This window comes from Varanus komodoensis, unplaced genomic scaffold (assembly GCF_004798865.1).
Source record: "Varanus komodoensis strain SLA01 unplaced genomic scaffold, ASM479886v1 scaffold9, whole genome shotgun sequence".
Lineage (NCBI taxonomy): Eukaryota > Metazoa > Chordata > Lepidosauria > Squamata > Varanidae > Varanus > Varanus komodoensis.
Window position 1 is genome coordinate 20,400,838 of NW_025336598.1, and position 16,330 is coordinate 20,417,167.

General features: G+C 41.2%; 1 protein-coding gene across 3 annotated transcripts in view; it reads left to right on the forward strand.

Annotated features, from left to right (window-relative positions):
* LIMCH1 (LIM and calponin homology domains 1) overlaps nt 1–16,330 on the forward strand; it is a 233,810-nt gene that overhangs the window by 116,535 nt on the left and 100,945 nt on the right. The gene's annotated exons all lie outside the window — the stretch shown is intronic.

The window sequence follows — 16,330 nt, forward strand, 5'->3', positions numbered from 1 at the left end:
CCATCGCACCCATGTCAATATTTATATTGTATACTATAAAATAAATCTCTAAATTTTAATAATATTTCCCAAAGTGCATATGGTTGCACTGCATCTTGAACTCTGTAATTCCAGAGCATGATGCATAAACTCCATTTGTCCATATAATGATTTTGCTATATTTCATCAATTCATTTGTATACACTTTATCTCATACCCAGCTTAACCAATTATTCAGGGAAGTTGAGTTAATTCTCCTTCTTTCCTTAAATAACTAGGCATGTAGTTGTTGATAAATCAGATCATTTCTGTACCTTTTTGACATCCCACAACAATATTATTAATGGGTCTAAAAGTAAGGTATATCCTGTTAACTTTTCAATTTCATTTAAGCAATCATTTTAATTTTGGAATGAGACCAATGCTGTTTGCTTTAGAATGGCTACAACACCAGCAATTATAATGTACTCTTGAAAAATCTTACTGAATCTGGCTAGAGTAAAATAGCAGTGATAAAATGAATTCATAGAAATTTTTTAATGTATATATAATGTTCGTTAAAGTCCATTTCTGGAAAGTCAGGTTTAAATCTCTGATGGCACTTCATTCCTAATGTCCAGTTTCCATTCTTGTTGGTGAGCTTCTTTGATTTGATTTAAGGTATTCTTAATTTTCCTATAGAATATCAATATTTCAAACTTAGTGCTGTCTCTGAGCAGGCCATATTTCCTTAATAGCTTACTTAATGCATGCCTAAGATGCAAATACTGAAATATAAGAGTCCAAAAGGGTATAACTTCCTTCATCATATTTACTAATCTTTTAATTGCCCTGTTCCTTTACCACATATTTTACCTCACAGAAACAATTCTTTTAATGTTTGCATCTTACCTAGTTTTAAATGCTTCATTATGAAATGTAGACATATGTCTGTTTCATCTTGTTTTTAGCCCAAACCACATGTTCATTGTTCTTTTCTCTCAGTCATTCCCAAGCTACTTTTTCATCCATGAGAGTAAGCTATGTGGAAGATATGCAGTGGGTGGAAATAACTAACGCTGAGCTAGAAAGGGTTAAATAACTTATCTCTGACCACCCTTTCTCCATTCTGACATGCAATTTGCTCAGGTTGCTTTGTATTAAAAACCACAGAGGAAAAATTGTATAATCTGTAGTTCAGGTCTAAGTTCTGTAGTTCTTGGCATTCATACTCTTCAGGCATTTCTGTGGGTGAAGACAAAAGATGGAATGTTAAACATCTCTATCAGTACATTGCAACAATTGTGGTGTAGATTCTGTTGCTGCTAACCAGTTATTTCCTATGGCTGACCCTGGCATTAACCTCTCCAAACTCAACTTGAAATGAAAACCTGTGGTCTAGAAATGTGAAATGTATTTTAGCTGTTTGGGTGCTAAAATGACGGGTTCAAACAGCCAGGGTTGGACAACAGCTTTTCAGAAGAAGAATGGAAGAAAGGGGGTTAATGCACATCTCCTTCACAAATGAATTCTGTTTTGTATACATGCCCATCATTTTTAACAAATCTTTGAGGAATTGTCCCATAGATTTATTTTCCATACTCTTCCCCTGCTCCCTAGTTTCTGTTTGAATTATAGTTCTTGGAAGGACAAAACAGCTTTACAAGTGGAATCTTTTTGTATTTCTAAGTTGAGCCATAAGTTGTGTTCCTACCCATACATTTTGTTTGAAAAGGGCGAAACCATTCTTGTTTGGTTGGAAACAAATTGTTACCTATTTGTGGACTCATTTTTCTTTTAAAGTCTTATCCACTAAAACAGTTACAAAAGTTAACAGAAGTTTTTGCCTCTGTGAACACAGAGAAGTATAAGGGAATGGCATTTAAAAGATGCAAAGAAAGCTTTAATTTAATAAATTTAAAAACAAATAGCAGGCTTACTGGGCTGAAGACTTGCTCTATAAAACTTGTTTACTCTCTTCTGCAAACTTTAAACAAAGACTCAAGTCATGCTGGTGGAAACACATTCACCACTGAAAAATTAAGCAATTTCTTATGATTTGCACATAAACAGGGGCTAATAAGATATTTGCCTTCAAAATGTAATAGAGGGAACTGGTTTTTGGATGTCCTGCTGATTGGGTTCAGGGAACATGAAATGGTCTGTATTTTCCTGCCACTGCCATTCAGACTGACATTAAATAATTCAAGTAAACATGATAGGTTGTTGTTGTTATTTAATTTCTATACTGCCCAATAGCTGAAGCTCTCTGGGTGGTTTACAGTAGCACATTAAATGCAGTAAAATGCACTATATTAAAACTTCATTAAAAACTTGCAATACAAAACTTCAAATAGATTAAAAAACTACAAAATTTATTTTAATTGAAAATAAATTGAAGAAAATCTTCCTGTTTAGCACCTAGCAAACCCCAGTAGACTGATTGTCCCCTGCAGTAGAGGACAATCTTCACTTGGTGCCAGACAGGCCTCAGTGGGGAACTGTTCCATAACTAGGGAATCACCACTGAAAGGTCCTTCTTCTTGTTGCTGCCAACTGAGCCTGCCTCTGAGCTGGCAGACAGAGGCAATCCCCAGAAGTTGATCATAGTATCTGGGTAGATGAAAGGTCAGGAAAGACATTCTGTCAGGTTTTGTGTTCCCAAGCTGTGTAGGGCCTTATAGATTAAAATCAGCACCTTGGATTGGGCTTGGAAGCATACTGGCAAGCAGGCCAGAATTAGTGTTATATGATCAGACCACCTGGTGACTGTTATTCTGGCTGTCTCATTTTGCATAACCTACGATTTCTAAACAGTCTTCAAGGGTAGCTCCATATCGATTGCATTTCTATTTTAGAGATTACCGGAGTACAGATTACTGAGAGTAGGCTATCTCCACCCACATGGGGATCATAGCTGAGCCACCAGCTGAAGCTGGTAGAAAGCATGTGGAGCCACTGAAGCTACCTGGGACTCAAGTATTAAAGATGGCTCAAGGAGCACCCTTAAGCTACAAATCTGCTTCTTCAAGTAGAGTGCAACCCCATCAGGACAGGGGTTCTAGATGAATTCCCTCCATCTGTTCAAACTCTCCATCCATTAATAGACCTCAGTCTTGTCTGGATTGAACTGCAGCTTGTTAGCCCTCATCCAGTCCATTGTTGCAGCCAGGCACCAGTTTAACACATCCACAGCCTCACCTGCTGCAGATGAAAAGAAGAGATAGAGCTGTGTGCAATCAGCATATTGATGACAACACACTCCAAAACTCCAGATGACCTCACTCAGCAGTTTCATGTAGATGTTAAATAACATAGGGGACAAGATGGATCCCTGAAGAACCCCATACTGCAGAATCCAGGGGGCAGGGCAATATCCCACAAGCGACACCTTCTGGAGCCTGCTATCCAAGGAAGAACAGAACCCCTGAAATGTGGTGCCTCTTACACCCAGCTCAGACAGTATCCCCAAAAGTTGATTTTATTGAAAACTGCTGAAAGGTTCAGGAAAACCAAGGGGTTGCATCCCGTTGTCTCTATCCCAGCACAGGTCATCATACAGGGTGACCAAAACTATTTCTGCGCCTAAACTAGGCCTGAACTCCTACTGAAATGGTTCCAGGCAAACAGTTCCATACAAGGGTGCCAGGAGCTGGTTAACCACCACCCACTCAAGAACCTTGTTTGCCACTGGCCTAAAATTGTTGCGTTCTTCTGTGTCCAGGGAGGTTTCTTTGGGAGTGGTCTCACCACTGCTTGTTTCAGGTGGCCAGGAACTACTACTCCTTGTAAAAAAGCATTAATCACCTTCATGGCCCAGCCAACAGTTTCTTCCTTACTGACTTTTATTAGCCAAAAGGGTTGGGTTAGGGCAAGGAACTAGTACAGATGTGGTTGCATGAACCTGTTCAAGCACCTTGTCAACATCCTCGAGCTGTACTAACAGAAATTCATCCAAACCTAGTAGACCAGACTGTCGTCTGAAAATCTCACCTGATTTAAAATTGGAGTCCAAGTCCTGACAGATACAAGAGATGATCTTGTAGATGATATAACTTCATTTGTTTGTGAATCTAACATAACCTTATGAGAAGTATTTATCCCCTAAACTGAATGTTTTGGAAATCTAGGGGAATGTAATTGCCCTTATCACCTAGCTACTTTCCTAGGTATCTTTCAAGCATGAAATAGTGCTTTCTGGAAAATACCTTCCTAAAAATATCTTATCCATTCAGCTATGTTATTGTCTAGGTCTTAATAGGATCCCTGCTGGAACTTTCCATGATGATTAGGCTGGTACTTAAAGGAAGCCTATCTTTATAATATGCACTTCATTTCCACAGCACTGGAGCAATTTTCCAGGCCTTGAACCATAGTTAGGCAGCTTGCCAGGACTAATGTTAACCATGATTAAGGCTAACAAGTGTTTCCCTAAAGTAGGATCTGAGGCCATAGTTTGAAGTAGGTTTTAAGAAAAGAGGAGGGATTTGCTCTGGGGAAGAGACGCCTTTCAGACAGGATTCATATGTCTAAGGCAGACTCCATGCTTGTTAAATGCTGTTTGCAAGAAGCCATAACCTATACCGGCTCTTTCTCAAGTGGCTTTCTCTCTCCCTTTCTTTTATAAATAAGCAACCAACAGAAAAGTCTTGTTTAGTGGGCCTTTTGCTTACTATGGTTGCATAGAGCTCCTTTCTCTTTCCATTCTTCTCTTTCCCTCCCACCTCAGCCTTTGCCAAACAGTGATAGTGTGCTTCTGTTGTTTTAAACCTGACTCTTGGAAGTTGACAAGTATAAGATAAGTAGAAGTATTCAGACATGCCCAGTGCACATATAGCTAGAATAGGATTTGTCTTCTTCATTCAGAGATCATGCTAAGCCTGAAGTGTATACTTTTCTGAATATGCAGCCCTGAGTTGAAAAAATAGAATGTCTGCAGTCCAATGCAGGGCTATGCATAATGAAATCCCATTGATTTAACTAACCTAGAGTTGGATTGTGGCCAGTGTCTTTCACTCTGTTGCTTAGGACTGAACTTATAGAAACAAATGAGAGAAAGGGGGAATCATTGAGTCATCTGACAGCAGCTGTTTTGAACAGAAAAGGAGCCTTGTTAGAATAACTCCCCAAAGCAAATTTTCTTCTCTGTCCCAGTAGTTTCTGTTGATGGATAGAAGTACAGAAAAGAGCCTTGCAAAGTTACACAGGGTAGAAATGACAGAATTTCCGGTAGGTTTAATTCCCCTCCCCCCTACACACAAAAGAGACAGCAGGGGAATGTTTTTTATTTTTGCACAAGCTGTTAATGTGTGAACCTTTTCATAAGATTTTACTATTAGCTGTTAAAGTTATTCCTTATCCAAGTTTTTATGTGCCAACAAACACATGATTTCAGTGGAAGATAATATCTGTGTATATACAAAGATGAATAAAATAAGAAAGGAAAATTAAGACCAAAAAAGGAACTAGAACTTGCATTACCTATCCAACATTTCAAATATGTAAACCTACCAATTGCTCTCTCTGTCTTCTACTATCCTTCATCCATAATGAACTCCATTATGAATTCAGGTGGAAAAGATACCCCAAGAAGTTTAGCCTGGTTTGCCCTCTTTCCTTCTGCAGTGAGAATCCTACCCATATTGATTCCCCATACAGAGGGAAAACCCCACAGCAAGGATATGTCTGTGGGGAAATTTAGGTTCAGAGGTCAAATCCCTCTTGGGGTACCAGTCCAGTCCTCCAGGGTTCCCTAGCTAACCGTGCATCACTTTCTTCAACTGCCAATCATTTCAAGGTTTTCCACTGTTTGCTTGCTCTTTCCCATTCTGAAAGGTTGAATTGCCTTTCCTGAGTTTAGCTTACTGGTAGCAAGGGCTTTAATGTAGTGTATGTTGGTATTTTTTGAGTTCTGTCCTGAGGCTGAAAGTGGACTGAACAATGGTGTTGTTGTTGTTAGTCGCGAAGTCGTGTCCGACCCATTGTGACCCCATAGACAACATTCCTCCAGGCCTTCCTGTCCTCCACCATCCCCTGGAGTCCACTTAAGCTCACACCAATTGCTTCAGTGACTCCATCTAGCCACCTCATTCTCTGCCATCCTCTTCTTCTTTTGCCATCTATTGTTCCCAGCATTAGATTCTTCTCCAGGGAATCCTTCCTTCTCATTAGGTGGCCAAAGTATTTGAGTTTCATCTTCAGTATCTGGCCTTCTAAAGAGCAGTTAGGGTTGATTTACTCTAGGACTGACCGGTTTGATCACCTTACCGTCCAAGGGACTCACAGGAGTCTCCTCCAGCACCACAATTCAAAGGCCTCAATCCTTCGGCGCTCAGCCTTCCTTATGGTCCAGCTTTCACAGCCATACATTGCAACTGGGAAATCCATAGCCTTCACTATACGTGCTTTTGTTGGCAGGGTGATGTCTCTGCTTTTTAGTATACTGTCTAGATTTGCCATAGCTTTCCTCCCCAGGAGCAAGCATCTTTTAATTTCTTGGCTGCAGTTTCCGTCTGCAGTGATCTTGGAGCCCAGGAAAATAAAATCTGTCACTACCTCCATTTCTTCCCCATCTATTTGCCAGGAAGTGAGAGGACCAGATGCCATGATCTTAGTTTTCTTAATGTTGAGTTTCAAACCAACTTTTGCACTCTCTTCCTTCACCCGCATCAAGAGGCACTTTCGTTCCTCTTCACTTTCTGCCATTGCAATGATATAAAATGCAATAAATAAATATCAGCAGTCATAAGACAGTCTTCATCCTCCTTTGACACCCATTTGTGTGATAGCTCTTCTCAGTTCTAACTAAAGACTAACTATTAGACATGATACTAAAGCAAAGACTAGATTATCCATGTGTTTCAGACAAAGTTAGTAATCTCCCTGGGTACAACTTGAACATAAAATTCATACTAAGAATTGGTTGTTAATCTGTATGTTGTATCATCTGGAAAGACTAAATGGGTTCAAATAAACATGTTTGATGGGTTTGGAGCAAAGCCTAGTGGCTGTGATGTCTGCGAGACCTGGGAAATGCTGGTCAGGAATTAATGCTCATTATTATAGTAACTGTGTGGATGTACCACTGGATAGGACTTGGAGAAGTACTTCAGGTTTTGGTCAGTCATGGTGATAAACTTTACCATTTGCTTGTCTTTCTCTATAGTGTGTATGTACATGTTATCATTTCTACTGGTGGGGAGACAACCAAAAACACCTGTATTAATTTGCTAAAGGTGCACTCCTGTGCATGTTTGGATAGGAAAAAAGTCCCAGTATTCCTTGGCCAGCTGAGATTTTTTTCTGTCTGAACATGCAACAACACAATATAGTATTGTGCCCTAAATGTATATGCTATGAATCAACAGAAAGAATGCTGTAAATGAGGGGAAAAAACCCATGTGATCTCTCATGGAAGAAATATGTGCATGAAAGAAAGAGATCCATCCAGAGATTTGCTAGGCATTTTCTGTACAGCAGTTCCCACTGTAGAAGGGCCAACTTACTTTTTAGTTTACAAAACAGCTGATCTCTTTGGCAATGGCATAATCTACAGTGGCCAGGGTATGTGTGGCTCTGCTCTCCTGCTTTTCCTTTGTATTCCAGCTGTTGTTATGCAAATTTGACTGGCTTAAATATTGGGAGACAATTTAAATATTGGAGGATTTTGTTTAGGTAACAAGGACTTTTGGTTTGGGTAAACAGAGTATAAGAAAGAGCTGAGCAGGGCAAGTGATAAATGCTTAGCTGAAAGCAAAACAACTCACACTGATTTACCCTGATCATTTTGGCACACTGGCCTCCTGAAGAGTCACAGGGGGAACTTGATGAAGAAAAACATCTGATGGTAGCTGCTGTTGCTGAAGCACTAACAGTGTTGTGAAATGCTCAGCTTGAAATGTCCCAAGTTCTGTGTTTGTTCTTAGGCTACCAGTGATTGAATGGGTTTTAAAATTTTGCAGCCTCTCCCAAGTATCTGAAGAACCACTGAGTATGTGTGCATTACCCCTCACATGAGGAACATATCCTAAACATTATTAGTAGGAAATGTCCAGCCCATGGATGGCTGACAGTGCTTGGAGAGCTTTAAAGCACATCCCAGTGGCTCCCAGAAATATTCCTGAGGAGTGTGGAGACTCTTTATGTGCCAGCAGCAAACCATGGAACACGTGTGCAAGATGTGCTGGTCTTCATTCAAGGATCCTGGCAGCCAAAGTCTGGCTATGGTTTATCTAGGAATGGGTCCTGCTCTCACCACCTTCTTGGCCACCGTTGCATCTGCTTTCTGCTCTCTCCTGCCAGCAAGCTAGCACTGGATTGAATTGGTGATTTGTTCTGGTTGGCCTCATATGCTCTTTTGTCCAGTGTTATTATCTAATCACAAATTAAGCACTTAATTTTTCATTAACGCCACTTCACATTTTCTTGTGCAGTCTCCCTACTATTTAATTTTTGCTTTAAACTTATGAACTGACTTGAACAACTTATAAAGATACTGTAAAGGCTAGATTTTTACATGGTTTTGGTAATTACTCAGTTGAGAGGCTCTTTAGGAGAAGATCATAATGCCTTGGAATGTTTATCTTGAAAGGTCAAAAATAAAAATAAGAAATGATAGCAGAAACTTTCTTTCTTCCACAGGAAAAGGCTTAGCAAACTGATGATTTTAAGAGGCAGACAGGAAAATATAATTGAAAAATGCAGTTAGAATAAGGGCTTAACCAAAAATATTGGGCTATATTTGGGAATGATTTCTGTCAGTGTGAATAGAGAGAGTTTTCTCCCACACCAGAATACATAGTGATAAGTATTCAGCCTTGTGTTTCTGTATCCTCATGTGACTAACGTATACCTAAGATAGGCAGCAAGACATCTTTGGCTTACACTCCTCAGAGGTAAGGTAGGTACCACCCACATATTATTAGCTCTCAATTATTTTTATTACTATACAAGTCTTCATGAGAACATGTGGGGGTACCATATGTAGAGAAAGATAGGCCCCTTGCCAGAGCTTCCTTTTAATTCCTTAAAACCAGGTCAGTGTGCTTGCCAAGCAGTCCAGGGCATGGGCAAAAAACTAAATCCCATATATAATTAAAGAAAGAAGCAGAGATAATCTTCAAAAGAGTGAGTTGCTTATAAAATTAACATATTATAAGATAAATGGACTTTATCATATCAGAATCCTGAGAGTTACTCACTCCCTGAGGGTGACGGGTATGTTTTTGTGCATGTGTGTGTCCATTCTTGGGACTCCAGAGCATAGAAACATTTTGCCATGGTTTTTGCTCAGGGAGGCTTCATGGCAAATTTGACCGAACATACCATAGAACATATTTTAATGCCTATTCTAATCTTTTCTTCTCCTTTTCCCTCTTCTTTTAAAAATCTTTTAATCATAAATGCAAAGGACCTGATCCTCTCTGTGGCCTAGTGTGTGGGAGATAGGGGGCTGTAACCTCCTATCCCTTCCCGCTGTGGTCCTAATACATATCAAGGCCCTGTACTTGCGACTTAATAGTGAAAAATTGTGATCTCTTTAGTTTTATGGATCAAAATCCAAGCATAATGGAATCTGGATCTGAATTCAAGGCCCAGAATATGGTCTGAAGGCACAAAAGGCACCCACCATGTGGAAGCTAAGCAGGTCTGGGGCTGGCCTGAGCTTGGAGGGGAGACAAACTGGGAACTGCATGCAGTCACCTTGAGTTCAACAATTAGATAAAGGTGGGATATAAATATATTAAACAGATGAACCTTTCTGTATGTCCTTGTGGATGCAAATAACTGCATCTGAAGGCAGAGTATATTGTTTGTGTACATGGTCAGTTTTGTTTCTGTCTACTGTTTAAAGCTGTACAAAAGGCAGCATAAGCAACATCGTCATAACAACAGATCAAAATCTGGTTTCTTTGCTATGATACGCTTTGAACTCTCTTTGAACAATAGTTTTATTAGTGCATATCTTACTAGGCTTTCAAGACCGTAGTCTTCCCAAGATGCTTTGTGATATAAAATATACTGTTCCATATAACTAGAGTAAGTTTATAAAAACTTAAATCAATTTTAAACAAATTTAAATTGTTAAATTCAAAATTTAAGTAACATATTTAGATTGTAACATGTTTATATTTCTGTCTAATGTAAATTTTCAAAATGCTGCTGAACAGAATCCTGAAATCAAAGACTTTCCTTAGTTTTGGTTTTATATAAAACAAAAATTAGCACTAAAAACTACAGAGCTATAAATGGAAAACACTTAAATTTTGGATATCTCACAACAGCCCAATTTTTGTTTTCTTTAGTCAAACAAACCGAGATTATTAGAGATTATAGAAACATATCCTTTGGCCCATAAGAAGTAGATGTTTAATTTTAAAAGAGTAATGGAATGTGTTGCTCTTCCCTTAAGAGGTCATGAACTTGAGCAGGAATGAAATCTTTTGGCAGCTGTAGCTATTTTGTTGCTTGCCTTTTGGGAATACAGATTTGGGCTGGGAGTGATGACTACTGCCGGGCCTCTGGCCCTCACAGGCAGGCCTTGTTGCTTTTGAGGTGCAGCCATGGTCTTTTGGTGTAATGGATACTGTTGAAGGTTAACTGCTCCTGCCATTTGGCTTGGTGGCTGTCTGGCATGGCAGCCCCCTTCATGTCAATGTTCCTGTTGCTGGGGAGGACACTGATGTTGGTTGATGGTTTCCATTTATTGGCTTTAAATGAAAGATAACATTGATTAATTTGACAGGGAAGAAGAAAGCACAAGACAGGGGAAAGAAATAGATGGATATAGTTGCATTAATAGAAGCCCTGTGTTTACAAGAGACCTTGTAAGAATTGCCAGCTGATGACACAGTTCGCTTTCAAGTATTGCATATGTTCATTTTCATGATGAAATGTCTAATTTAGGGGGCTTTACAACAGTAGTATTAAACATGAGGAAGGGAATAGGACTCTAGCAGGACTCTCTTGACAGTGTGTGCCTGCCTAAGGCCCAGCAAAACTGGGATCCTCGAGAGGAAAGCCTGTCTTTGGAAGCAGGACACCATGACAGCTAAACATTTTCAGTTGGGCCTTTGCATGATCTAGGAAATGAGGCTATATAAACTTCCAGTTGAGGTTTTTGGCTGCTTGAACAACCCAAGTCTTTATCTATGCGCCACCCTGCTATTTGCGCTTACTTTGGCTGACCCCTACATCCTAGCTGATATCATGATCGATTTCAATTATAGTAACATTTCTATACCATCCACTCACCAATGCTATTTGGTCAGTTCACAAATAGGATAGCAAAGGTTAAAATGGATGCAGAAGAGGCATAAGCTGTGGCCTGAGAGGTGAAGCGGTAAGGAGTGGTGGCACAGAGTGGGGCTAGCTTGTTACTGTAGATCATGTTGAACTGCTCATGGACTGTGCATGAAGGTTGCATTTTTGCACTGTAGGATCAAGAGCAGGAATGATCTCTTCTGTGCTCCTGGAATCCTGTCTAGCTTTAAACTGCTCCAAGCTTTCTTCCCAGCATGCAGGGCAGTGTTGTTGAACAAAGAGAGACTTGCATTTAATGTTTTATTCACTTAATTTGGTTGGTTTTGAGCTGGAACATATCTAAACCAGAACATTCTAGTCTGTAACAAAACACTGACAAATAGTATGCTCCCCCCCCTTGCCCCCAGTGTTTGCACTTATAAACAGAATGGATTTCATATGGAAATGTGCTAGAAGAATGCTCTTGTGAAGAGGAAGCCAGGCTTGTAAATGTGCTGTAGCGGACATTAAATCAAAGGGGAAGGTGGAGGGACCATACATATTACATCACAGGGAGGGGATTTCTGCATTTCTTGGGGCATCCCGAGAGACTGTAGTTTAGCAACAGCATGTTGGACTAGACCAGGAAGCTCAGAGTTTGAAGCCATGTATCTTGAAGTGTCACACAAAATGGCTGTGAGGATAAAAGTGGGTTTCTGTGCTGCTGTTATTTTTTAAAATCAATGTAGATGTCACACTCATCCAGAATACATGTGTTATGGTGCTCCGTGTGTGGAAGGGAAGAGGTCGTGATTAAAGATTCCTTCCTGGACCGATGAATTGTGCCATGAAGCTTTTGGCTTACCTTCTGCATAGTGGGCTCTTTTCAGTGAATAGGGGACCCTCTGCAGATTTGAAGCCAGGATATTTGCAATGAAACTGCGGTGACTGCAGGCCCTGGGTGTGTGTGTGCGCGTGTGTGCTGATGTTGGCATGCCAAATGCCATAGCGATTAGTGAACTGATCACTGCACACTGAAATAATAAAGACTGCAACTCTTGCGAAATTGTGGAAGTACAAAACAAACAATGAGGTGGAAAAGGAACAGATGTGCTTAGGAACAGGAATAGATTTCCTCAGTTTCTCAAATAAGTTCCTGGGCTACACAAAAAGATAGCTGAGCCTTGAAGAATTAACATTTGACTTTTCTCCAGATCGCTTTTTATCCACACCCTTATATTGTACCATTCTGCTGAGTCAGTTTCTATTTCTGCTGACCACTAGAAATAATAAAAGAGAATGGCATGAGAATACATTTTCCCATGAGAGGTTCATTCTGTCATGAAACATACATGAGAAAGTAGTCAAACTTAGAAACAAACTACTTGTGCTACAATTTTAGAAGCCAGTGTCCAAAGCAAGATGCTCAATTTCTTTCATTGCAAACTAACCAACTAATTAATTGGAATCAGTGTGGTATGGTGGTTGGCTTGTTGGACTGAGCACTCAGGTGATCTAAGATCAGTTCCCCATTCAGCCATGAAGCTCACTGGGTGACTTTGGGCCAGCCACTCATTCTCAGCCTAACCTACAATACATGGTTGTTGTTGTTATGAAGATAAAGTGGAGTGAAGGAGGACTAGATAAGCTGCTTTGGTGCCTAGAAAGAGTACATGCAATGTTGTTGCTGTTGTTCTTTAGTGACAACTAAGTGTCGTCCCAGTACTGGAATTATGGACAGAAAGGTAGACCAGCCCATAATAAAATTCATAAGCCCCACACCTTGATTCTCTCTAGTGTTATCCAAATTCTGCTCCCCCATAGTCTTTGAAAACATAGCTAAAATGGCCAAACAATGAAAAGGTCACATCTGGCACCATTCTAATTTGAGCTCTGTCCCTTCCAAGATCTCATTATCCCAGATCAATTTACAAAAGGCAGTATCATATAAATAATATTTCCAACATAGTTCCCCAGGGTTGCAAATAGGTACTTTCCTGAGCACCAGTGGTGGGTTAGAATCGCTTCTAAATGGGCAGGTAGGGAAGCTTTAGGAATGTAGGAAGGTGTCTTAATATTGGATCTGTCCATCCCACTATTGTTGATTCACCAGGTTTTCATGCAGGAGTTTTACCTGCTCTACCTGGAGTTGCTGGGGATTGAAGCTGGAACCTTTTGCATGCAAAGAAGGTACTGTACTAATGAGTTACAGTCTGTCTCCTCACTATACACATCTTGTTTTTTCTTTTATTTCAGGACACGCATTATTAGTTCTGTGGTGGTAATAAAAGTAGTAATTTTATGGACATATTTGCAGTTTTGCATTTACCCCAAATCCACTAACTCATAACTGTTTGTGTTCTGACAAGCCCTTCCAAAGAGTGGTTGATAATTCTGTAGCTGTTTCACTCTGAATCCACTTTCTTTGAGGCCGTTGCATATTTTTATTGTTCCGAATCCTGGTGAAAAATGCTTCTATCTATAGCCTTCCTGATCTTAGAGGCTTTTCATCAGAAATAACAGGCTTCTCTCTGCACCTAAAGAATTTCTACTGGTTGCCTGTTAGCATAACTCTTCAGCATTTTCTGTTGCTTGACCTGTTTCATCTGTATTTCAGGAATCTGTAGTTTGTGAGGGTGGGTGCTGAGGATTCTTTGTTGGAGACTCATGGACTTTCATAGAGCTCCAGAACCTTATAGACAGGCATTGACTGTTAAACTGGTTACACTGCAATCCTACACATGCTATTAAGAATTAAGACCCAGTGGTGCTTACTTCCTGGGAAAGAAATATAGGATTGTAACCTAATTCTCTGTAGAGACACCTGACAGAGATACACCAGTGCATGGATAATGGTTCCAAAGCTTTGACCCAGTAGTTTGTAGCCCACCTAGTGAGCTGCACATTGGAGCAGCCAACTGAACCCAGATATCTAGTGCTGGGCCAGCAGTGTAACCACTACATAACACTGCCTACAAATGCATAGGTTAACAAGGGAATTATGGGGGAGAAGCAGAAGGCAGGCGAAACGTGAGTCCCCAAGAAGAATCGCATCCATTCATGTCCCTCCCTGCCCGCAGCATCATCAGGTGATAGCTTTCACAGATCAGACACTACAGACAATCAAGAACATGCCTGCTTATCTGGACATGATCCAGAAAATAGTCTTTGCTGTGGATGCTGTCAGCCGTTCACCCATCTAACCAAGTTGCACCTTGTGCTACTAAATCTTGAAATGCCTCCCTGCAAAGGACAGGAAAATGATATTTGACATATTTAAGTATGCTGCAACTAGTACAAAGTGTTGATTCCCTCAGAAATGTGTATGGCCGCCTTGCAAGGTATGGCAGTATTATTTCTCCATTTTGTAGATGGACTGACAATTCTGTGAGATTTTATTTATTTATTTATTTATTTATTTATTTATTTATTTAGGGAACTTCTATGCCGCCCCATTCGCTGAAGCCTCGGGGTGGCTCACAAACATAAATAAATAACATCCTATAAAACAATATAAATTAAGTCGCCCTGGCCAAAGAATAAAATAAATAATATTAACAATTAAAATAACGTTTGAATAAAAAGGTCTTAGCCTGGCGCCAAAAAACAAATAACGATGGCGCCAGGCGGACCTCTCTTGGGAGTGCATTCCATAGATTGGGTGCCGCTGCAGAGAAAGCCCTCCTCCGAGTACTTACCCTCCTAATTTCCTTCACGGAGGGTTCCCGGAGAAGGACCTCTCCCGCTGATCTCAAAGAGCGGCCGGGCATATATGGACGTAAGTGCTCCTTCAGGTAACCAGGACCCAAGCCGTTAAGGGCTTTATAGGTCATCACCCACACCTTGAATTGGGCCCGGACTTCAATGGGAAGCCAGTGAAGCTGATGGAGAACTGGAGTCATGTGAACATAATGCCCAGTCCCTGTCAGCAGCCTGGCAGCTCTATTTTGAACCAATTGTAGTATCCAGACTGTCTTCAAGGGCAGCCCCACGTAGAGCGCATTACAGAAGTCAAGTCGGGAAGTCACCAACACATGTTTCACTGTCGCCAGGTAGTTGTTCTCCAGGTAGGGGCGCAGCTGATGGATCAGCTGAAGCTGAAAGAAAGCGCTCCTCGCCACCACTGTCACCTGAGCTTCCAGTGAAAGCTCTGGATCGAGGAGCACTCCCAAGCTGTGAACCTTGTCCCTAAGAGGGAGTGCAACCCCATTCAGGACTAGGTTCAATTCACCTTCCCTGAAGCCCGATCCGCCAACCAGCAGGACCTCCGTCTTGTCTGGATTGAGCTTCAGTTTATTGGCCCTCATCCAGCCCATTACCTCGGCCAGGCACTGGTTCAGCACGGCCACTGCCTCACCTGGATTGGTAGAGAACGAGAGGTAGAGGTGGGTATCATCAGCGTACTGATGATTCCGCAGCCCACACCTCCTGATAACCTTTCCCAGCGGTTTCATGTAGATGTTAAATAGCAGGGGGACAAAATGGATTCCTGCGGTACTCCATGGCACAGAGCCATAGTCCCCCAGTACCACCTTCTGGAATCGGCCACAGAGATAGGAGTGGAACCACTGCAAAGCAGTGCCTCCGACTCCCAATCCCGCTAGCCTATCCAGAAGGATACCATGGTTGATGGTATCGAAAGCCACTGAGAGGTCCAGAAGAACCAACAGGGACGCCCTCCCCCTGTCCTTCTCCCTGCACAGGTCATCGTACAGGGCGACCAAGGCAGATTCAGTACCGTACCTGGGTCTGAAGCTGGACTGAAATGGGTCCAGATAATCAGTTTCATCCAAGAATGCTTGGAGTTGTCCCGCCACCACCCGCTCCAATACCTTGCCCAGAAACGGGATGTTGGCCACTGGTCTATAATTAGTGGCCATCTCTGGATCCAATGACACTTTCTTCAGGACCAGTCGGACTACCACCTCCTTTAAAGGGGCAGGTACCCGACCCTCCCTCAGAGAAGCGTTAACCACTTCCAAGATCCAGGTCCCAATCCAGTGCTTGGCGTTGTTTATTAACCAAGATGGGCAAGGGTCCAATAGGCAAGTGGTGGGACATACTCGTCCAAGCACCTTGTCCACATCATCAGGCTGCAATAACTGAAATTCATCCATTAATTTTGGACCAG